Raw genomic sequence first — 9,819 nt, forward strand, 5'->3', positions numbered from 1 at the left:
GGCTGGCTCTGGCATCCTCAGATCCTTTGTCCCACCCCCTGGAGGACATTATTCTTTTTCCATTATGTGTGGCATTGTCCTGGGCTTGCCCATCAAGACAGCCTTGCATTCTCCAGGCTAGTCAGCAGAGGTTGGGTGTGACCTGACACCAGAGATTTTGATTTGTGGCAGATGACAGGTCGTTCATCACAGAAACAAAGTGATGATTACCTGAGAGAGGAAGCGTCCGACCCCAGGCTACCTCAGCACTTGTTGAATCCAACCCTCTAGGCTCCCCTTGTTTCCTCTCAGCTTCCTGACAGCTTCCTGATAGATGGACTTTACTCAAGTCAGTGTTCAGGGCTTGCAGTCAGCGTTTCCTGATGATGTCGACCGAAGCTGAGGCAGACAGTGGAACAGTATTTCTCAAAGCCTTCCTCCGAGCACCACAGCGCAGGGCGCACTCACAGAGCACAGACTGGGCTGGCCCCTGGGGCTGCCGAGAGACAGGAACTGGTGTGGAGCCCTTAGCTGGTTGGTCAGCACTCCGCTGTTCTTTGGTGAGAACCCCTAACTGCTATTTCAGTTGGCACCCGGAAGCTTTTCCCCTACGTCTCTCATTTCACTTCAGTATAAAACTGAGAAATGGCCCCGGGCTGTCTTTTTCTGGTTGTAGCTCAGATCATTGTTAACAGCCAATTAATCAGAGCATTTCCTAACAGAGTTTGGGATTGGTGTTTTCCCTCCTCCAAGCTGAAAAGTCAGGTTAATGTGGCATCTTTTAGAAATTGAACAGTCATTTAGCCCATTACAAACTTGTGCTTGGCAGATGAATGTCTCCAGAAAACTCCTAAGGACATTAAAAACAATCTTACATGTTAGGGAAGCCACTGCTCCAGGTGGAAAGAATTTACTTAAACTCCCACAGCATAGACAGGAAGGATTTGATGCTGCCTTTGCCTGGCCCTTCAGCCTTGGTTTCCTTCAGTCTAACCTAGAAGCTAAGATTCTGCAACCCTCACATGAATGGGGTAGTTCTGCCTGGTTTAGGTGGTACCTGCGCTCTCCAAATGGGTACTATGGTCCTGCACTGCCCCCTGGTGGACTCTCATGCCCTGATGCTCCGGGTGCTGACAGTTCAGACTGGGACTTTGAAGCTAGTAGCTGTGGGCGTGTTGGAGACTAGCCTAGTGGCATGACCTCTGGTTTTGGAGAAATGACTCTTTCAGCCTACTGAGACACAGTGTAGCTGTTGCAGGTCTCGCATACTCGCGAGATTACTAATTAATTTACTACTGTCAACGGAGACACCTGCAGTTTCCCTGCAGAAATGATGAAAAATGTTCGCAGCTTTTGTTCAGACCCTTAGAGGATGATTTAGACTCACAGATAGATGTCCACAGTCCTGGGCATGATGGGAACCCTAGGTAAACAGAGTAGTGCTAGAGTTTACTCAAGGTCCCCATGAGTAAAGGTTTGGTCCCCCAGTCCATGGCATGTTGGACAGACAGTCCTAATCCTGATATCAGGTGAGCCCCTGCCTTTCCTTGGCCCTGGTCTCTACAAGACAATGAGACTGGCAGCCCAAGGAGATCTCTTAGAGGGTAGGGCCTCCTGGGAGGAGTCACTGGTTGGAGCTGTTGTCAGGTAGGAAGGTCTGGTGACTCTGGGCCCCCTTCGCTGACCCTCATGTGTCCTGCTTATTTATGAACACCTCCTCTGAGCGGTCTATAAGCTGAGCTCACACAGGGCCAGGCCAGGCTGGGTATCCTGTACCAGGTGAGCCATGAGATACTAGTCCTCAGGACAGTTGGAGAGCTCATCCAGCTGTGAGGGGCCATTCTGAGAGCAGCATGCAGTGTCCACAGGGAAGAACAGGGTAAGAAATGACCAGGTATGGGTATTGGCATTGAAGAACTTGGTGCTCATAATTCCCAACTCTCAGTGGTCCGGTAGTGGACTAGGTGGTACAAACCAATGGAAGAGGCCCCCCTCATGGGTGGAAAATCCTTACGGGGGTAGAAAGAAATCTGGCTTCACTTTGCTAGCCTGGCCTCTGGGACACAGGCCAGGCCTCCCATTCTCTCAGAATGGGGTTTCCACCCTGTCTGAGCCCCCTAGGAGGGAGCGGGCGGGTACTCAGAGGCGGAAGGGAGGAAATGCTTCTCTGGCCCAGCCTCATAATTAGACCCTTCAATTGCAATTACTTTTGCAATTAGCTCAGCTGGTAATTGGAACTGGAGGTGGTAATTTCTGTCCTTCACGGAAGCTCTCTTTGAATTGGGCTTTACTTATCTGTCCAGGATGCTGGGTAGTGCTCTGGGGAGCACTCACCTCTTGGGAGCAGCTCTGAGAGCACAGTCTCGGGCTTGGCATGCAGTAGGAGGCACGGGGATTCTGCTGAGTCCCCTAAGGTGGGACCTGGGGGGTGGTGAGTAGGAGCCTCACAGGCTTCTTAGCAAAGGGCAATTCTGCTCTTGAGTTTTGTGGAGCTTGGAAAGGCGACGTCCCAACCACCCCAATACCAGACGTCATGAACCGAGCCAGTGCAGGTAGGCAGCGTCTACCACAGCCTATACCTCTGGTTTTTGTGTCCGGGCATAACTAGCTCTCTGGGTGGCAGAGTGCCTTACTTTGGATCATTTGAATGTGACAAATGTTTCTATGATATTTGTCACTAGGGTTTATGTGTCAGAAGTTCATGGTCAATGGTATTTGGAGGCAGGGACTTGGGAGGCAGACAGGGTTGAGTGAAGTAGGAGGGTGGGTAGAAAGGTAGGTAGGAAAGTGGGCAGGAGGGTGGGCAGGAGGGTGGGCTTCCATGTCCTTATTACAGCCTTCTGAGGAGAGATGGGCTGAGCTGAGAGGCTTGCTCTTGTTGTGAGATACCCTTTATTAAGGTCCTTCCTGTCAGCTAGTGTCCTTCTCTCCCGCTTCCACGCTCTCGTACCGTGAGCAAACACACCCCCAGTCTCCATGAATTACCTATGTGTGCATAGACTGAGACAAAGGCTATAGAGATGAAAAGAACTCTCCGCGCCATTTTATTTTACTCCCAGAAACATGGGAAAACCTTCTGTGTCTCTAGCTAATAGAACTGTGGGGATTTCTGCTCTCTGAGCAAGCAGTCCTACAGATTCTGCTGCAGGCGCCTTTGATTCAGTGTGGACACAGTCTGTTTGGAGGGAGCTGTAGCTGCTGCAGCTGAGCGCTTAGCCCGGGACTGACCCCTGCCTCAGACGCCAGTCTCAGCACAGGCTGTGGCCTGGGCTCCTGACAGACTGTCTGCACACTGTGTTCATGGACACCTCCCTGGCCTTGATGGCCTTGTCAATGGGGCTTACATAACGCAGGAAAACATGTCTACTGGCTTCTTACTGCTGAGCAGCAGCTGGAGAGATGGGCAGGACAAGGCACAGGGACACGGACTTAGAGCACTGGCTGTGCCCCTCCACGGTGGTCTGCAGGAACTCAGGGGTCTGGGAGTTCTACAAATGTGTCTTTTTGGGTTTTATAGAAAGTTTGTTATTCGGGCATGATTGACTACATCGTGAACCATCAATGAAAACTTAACCACCTGTCTCTTTCCCTTCTCCAGAGGTTGGGGAAGGGAATGAGAGTCATGCCTTGGTCGTTTCAGTGACTAGTACTCATGCTGAAGCCAGGCCGTGGTCTCTGGATACCAGTCCTTTATTAGCACACAAAAGATATCCTTGTTAATCCCCCAAGTCCAAAGGCTTCAAGGACTCGGTATCAGGAGACAGATAAAAGTCAAATGCACACTTCCCCATGTCATGCTTACTCTCAGTCAGGGGACAGGACCAATAGGATGAAAACACAGTGCAAAGGGCAGCTGATTGGCTTACACAATCCAGTCATGGAAGGTCAGCCAAGGCGATCTACACACTGAGGGCCAGAGAGCGGCTCACTCTGTGAGATGGGATGCCCAGTACTCTGGACCCAGCACCAAGGATCTGAAGGATCTGGAGAGCTACTGGTATTCAGCTTGTGTTGGAAGTCCAACGAAGTTGGATTCCGATGTTGGCAAAGAACAATAGCAACATCACCACCATTGTGGTCATCATCGTCATCATCACCATCACCACCACCACCATCATCATCATCATCATAAGCAGCAGCAGCAGCAGCAGCAACAGCAGCAGCAGCAGCAGCAGCAACAGCAACAGCAGTGCAGATGAGCTCAGCCAGCAGGGCATCAATGCAGGCATCCAAAGAACAACACAAACTCACATAAAGTGGGTCTTTCTAATTCAATAATTTCAACGAACCTAGTCAAGCATCCCTCAAAGGTGAGGGCCAGTTGGAGGCCAGGATGAAAGGCAGGGTCCTTCTGACCTGGGTTTGAAGATAGTCATGGAAGTCCCTTTGTTCTAACCATCAAAGGCAGAGATGAGGAACCCCCAGTGACATAGCAGACTAACAACGGCCTTAGAAAGGCTTGTTATCGTGACAGATACCCAAGAGTCACAACCGTAAGAATGGAGGGCTAAGCTTGACTTGTGGGTTTCAGGCTAAAGTCAGCTAGGGCCATTGCTTCGGGCCAGGAGTGAGGGTAGAGTGTCATGGCCATGGACATGGGGGCATGCTGCTGCCATCATGGTAGTCAGGATCAGAACCACAAGAAAGGTGTGGAATGAGGATGCCTTCCTCGTGGGAGTTCTACTGACACACTTCCTCCAACAGGTCCCACCTGCCAATGATGTGGCCATATTATGAATACACTAAGGGTTAATCCATTGGGCAGTTAGTTCAGTGTCCGCCTGATTCAGTCATCTCTCGGGAATTGAATCTACCTCCTGGGGATCAACACACAAGCATTTGGGGAGAGCACCTCATATCCAAACTGTATGGTGTGTGACTTCACCCAAAGTTGGTCACAAAGAACAGACAAAAGCCAAGATTCCACCCAAGTCTAGCTCGTGGACCAATGATTCTTTCAGAGTTGCTTATAGAGGCATTGATGAGGACTTACTCACAAAAGCATGGATGTCTCAAAGGCGGGAGAGCCTACCTAGACATGGGTGACAACTCATTAAACCTGATTTTATATTTTTCATAGCTTCCTGCCCCACCTTGCACGCAACCACCAGCAAAGGACTGCTACCTGCCTAGCAACCACCTGCTCCTTACATCACCTGGAGAGGCCTGTGAACCTTTCAGTTTTCTGCACTTCCAGAGTCCTGCAAGTTACCTTATAGAATATCATTGGTTACTTATTGTTTGATAATTTCCTAATGCATGCAATGTATTTCAATCATATTCACCTCTCATCCCCTCCAGTTCCCCTCGGATCCTCCTCATAGCCAACTTCTCAATTTTTTGACCTGCTCTTGTAACTTGCAGAGTTCCATTAGTGTCCATAGAGTTATGGCTCGGTGACCATCCACTAGAGAAACCTACCAGGATTCACTCTTCTAAAGACAAGTAGACCTCCTTCTTCTAGGGACCACAGCTGCTGAAAGGGCTCTGTGCCCCTCCACCATCCATTCTGAAATGCTGATAGGTTTGATCTTGTGCTAGTAACCCTAACTGCTGTTAAGTTAGTGAGTGCAATGGGTCCTGTCGTGTTCAGAAGATTGAAAGTGGAAACAGGATTAAGTGGAGAGGGAAATAGGAGGTGGGGGGAAGAGGAGGATATGTGGAGAGGGATCACCAACATGAATGATGCTTTAAAAAGTCATATAAAAGCATGCTATTTTATATATCCTCTCTCTCTCTCTCTCTCTCTCTCTCTCTCTCTCTCTCTCTCTCTCTCTCACACACACACACACACACACACACAGACATATGCTCACACCTTACATGGAACATAACACTCCTACCTGCAGGCTCAGGTTGCCAAATAAGACGTCCTGTCTCAGACGGGAGATACCTGCCCTCCAGTTTTTGGTTGAGAGAGGAGGTCCGGTAGATTTCAAAACCAATACAAGTGACTGCCATTTTCTTCAGGTTGCCCACCAGAACTTGATGGTGAGATTTGATTGCTGAACACACCACATACTTTGGTCACAAGACTTGGAGAGATCAAGCTGGAACTGATCTGGAAATTTACTCCCTGTTGGATAGCTTTCGTAGTAGTAAATGCTATACAGACTGCTTGAAGAATGTCAGTGGTCTTACCCAGATGTGAACTCTTCAAACTATGATAATGACAGACCTGGCAAACTATGCTCATGGGTGTAAGAGCGGCATGGAGGTCATGTGTGACAGTTGTCTTCTGATTGCATTTAAGGCCTGTCCATGGGATGAGACTCACGCCTGGTACTCTAAATCAGGACAAGAACTCCGACTAGGGAGCTGATAAGTCCCAGGGGTGAACTGATTACTGCTATTTTGTTAAATAGACATAGTATCAAAATGCCTTCTAAACACATATCTCTACACTCATAGGTTAGGGCAGTTCTCAGACCTCATCAGAGAAACTTCTTTCTGCAGAGTGGGCTGCGATTAAGACAGAGACTCATAAAAGGTCAGAGTACAGAGAGCGACTGTGCAACTCCGAGAAACACAGCACTTGGCTTCTCATTTAGGAAGGATGAAATGCCTCAAAGGAGGACCTGTCCTTCCCTCCAGCGTCTTCATCCCATTAGACTCTACCCCACATTTCATTGGTTAAGTGAGATTTCAGTACAGAGGGAACAATTGACATGGGGATTATTAAGAGTTTCAAACAGTGTGCTGGCTGCAAGCGTGGCTGCTGCCCTCAGAGGCGCTTGCCTGGATATGACCTTACATCCAAAAGAGCCGTACTGCTACTCAAGCCCCCATCTTCCACAGAGAGGAGGCACAGTTGTCCTGAGTCAGGCGGAGAGAAGCTGAATCACCTTCTGCAGCTCAAGTACACAAGAAACCCAGAGGACCATGCATAGGCTGAATCTTGAGAAATCCAGGATTCAGTTTCTCCAGTTGGGGATTTAGGGGTGGTGTGCACTTCCTATTTAAATTCAGGCGAACTTTTACCTGACCTTGAGAGCCCTTGGTTTGGCTTTGAAGTTTCTAATCTTCAACTCAGCACTTCCCCCCTGCTCCTCCATGGCTTCCCCCTTCCCCCTCCTCCCCGCCTCCAGATTTTCATTTTATTTTCTTCAAGAAGGAACACAAAAAAAGTTGATACAGAGTTTTTAAAAAGAGAGCGCAAAATTGCAAAATCAAACTCAATCAATGTTTCTATCCAAACATGCTCTGCAAGCAACCTGATATTTTACCAGCTGGTAATGTGCAACTGAGTTCAAACCGGAGAAGGTCATTTTAGACGGGGTAGGAAACATTATCCTGTGTTGACACGATGGAGCAAGCTGTCCTGAGCCAGCAGGTCCCTGAAGAAAGAGTCCTTGCCAAATGTCCAGCCCCGGGATTTGTTAGACCTGGAAATGTCCTGTGTTTGATGACTCTGACACTGTTATTGACTTCAAATGATGAGATTTTGGAAGTGAATGTTTACCAGCAACACTTTACCAGCCAGGCACTAATGTGGTGCTTGCTCGTTTTATTCATTCTTTGATCTTGATAATGGTGGTCACTCCTGTTTTCCAGATGGTAAAATTGAGATGCTTATGAATAAGTGATGGACCTCTAAGGCTCTGGTAGAACCTAGCTTGGAGTCAGAGCACATATGTGTGTGTGTGTGGGGGGGGGGAGATCAAGGTATAGAGAGAAGTGTGACTCTCTTTGGCCATGTGATTTGCAGAATTTTATCCTGGGTTAACATGGAAATCGAGTTTGGTGTGCTGGTGTGCTGGTGTGCTGGTGTGCAGGTGTGCTGGTGTGCTGGTGTGCTGGTGTGCTGGTCCTGGGGTGCACTGGTGTGGGGGTGTGCTGGTGTGCTGGTATCCTGAGCCTGATGGAAGTGGGGCCAGTGGGGAGGGCATCCTCAACTCCTACCCTGTGAGAGTGCTTTGGGGTGGTTCTTGTCAAAGACAAGAAACTGGCTATGCTTTTTTGTACCAACCACATCAGCAGTCCACAGCTGACCAGATAAGCAACTGTGACCAAATGATGAAAATGAAAATTAGAATGTTAAAAAATAAAATAGGATTTTTAAGAAGTGACGGCCTTGTGGGTGTGGGGACATGAAATTTTCACAGGACCTCTTCCTTGCCCCTTGGAATGACCACAGGTGCTGACTGGTGAAGAAATTTCTCAGTGCACAACCAAAACCCAACTCAGCCGAGGACCTTTAGCTTCTAAGTGTTTCCTGTTTTATCCTCAGAACCTCTTTCCATTGGGAGAGTAGAAGGGGAAATGGGCTGGGTATCTATCAGATGCCATGGCCCACAGGTGCAGGGAGGGGGACACAGGGGCCTGCCACAGACTGTGGTGTCAGGGGGAGGAGGGAGGCAGGGACTGCATTCTTTTCCATCCTTCAGATTTTAGAATATCAAGATGGGGCTGGTGGTGGACCAGGGTTCGGCTACACCTTAGAAACAGAGCTAGAGAATGTGGCCTTACCTTTACGTCCATTTTACATCCCATGCAAATGAAAGCATGCCTTCCCCACTGTCCTGAGTGATCCCTTATGGTTAGGTTTCAAACCTGGGACAAATGGCGGAGGTCCTGCTTAGCATATCAAAGTAGACTGGCCTCCAGCTTCCCCCCCCCCCTCCCCCGCATCCCATAGACCCCACCTGTTACAGGGCCCTCTTGGATAGCATATCCTGTCCCCTGCCCTGAACTCTGCAGCCCGGTGCTGGGCTGCTTTTCCCTATATAATCCAACCATCTTTGTTACCTACTTTCTTTGTAGCATTGGGCTTCCGGGCTGCTGTGCCCAGTTCCCCTCTCTCCCTTCTCTCCTTCCTTCTCCTTCTTCTCCTTACGTGGCACAGCTCAGTCTTGTCTTGTCCATTGGACTCCCCCAGATGTTCCTGCCTCTGGCTGTGCTCTCCCACACATCTATAATAAACCTTCTCTTCCACACATTGTCTTCTGATGTGCAAATGAACTCCATGGAGCCCACTTCTACACATTTTATGTAACTGAGCCGAGCTGTGTCTGACAAGTTATACTTTGTAAACATTAAGATCTTGTACTATGGAGGATTTTAGAGAACCATCTTTTGGTTTGTGAAGATTTTGTTTTATACTTTGGAAGTGCTGATTTTTTTTCTCCTTTAGGCCCAGCTATTTTTGCAAACTTATGGTGTCTAATGGCGAAATGGCCCGGCCAATAGGGGGCACCCTATGCACCCGCTGTTTTTAGAATCCAAGATTGCTATCCAAGGTCTAACCTGTGACTCATACAAATGAAAAGTTTACAGGTGACACTTTGAACTTTTTCTGCTGGGGACAGCAGGGATCAGCAGGGATCAGCAGGGATCAGGCTGGTTCACACCAGAGCTGGCAGACACAGAGTCTCATGAAACACTATTTAGAGACCCTGTTTGCTAAGTTGGATTCAAACTTAACAGTGTGGCCCTGGACAACACACCATCACCTGGTATATTACCTTTCTCCCTGAACAGATAACTGTGCATCTTTACTGCACCAGGGGGAAACATTTGTAACGTAGCAGTGTTTTTACAAGTTAACACTTTCCTCCAGAGTCTGGGCCTTTGTGAATAGAAAGGAACAGCTCTTGAGAATCAGATGGCCTAATCATATCTGCCAGCCATGCTCAAAGAACATACTGCCCTCTTTGAATAAATCTTAGCAACAGTGATGCAGGAGAAAGGGGATTTCCTGGGCCAGTCTGTCCCTGGGTCAGATCTGAATCCAAATGCATGTGTAGTCTGGGCGGGGCAGTGGTGTGGTACTTGGCACACTTCATTCTTTGTATAATACTCATTTAAATCAAATGGTTGGGGGAAACTCAATATTGCTCA

This window comes from Apodemus sylvaticus, chromosome 14 (assembly GCF_947179515.1).
Source record: "Apodemus sylvaticus chromosome 14, mApoSyl1.1, whole genome shotgun sequence".
NCBI lineage: Eukaryota > Metazoa > Chordata > Mammalia > Rodentia > Muridae > Apodemus > Apodemus sylvaticus.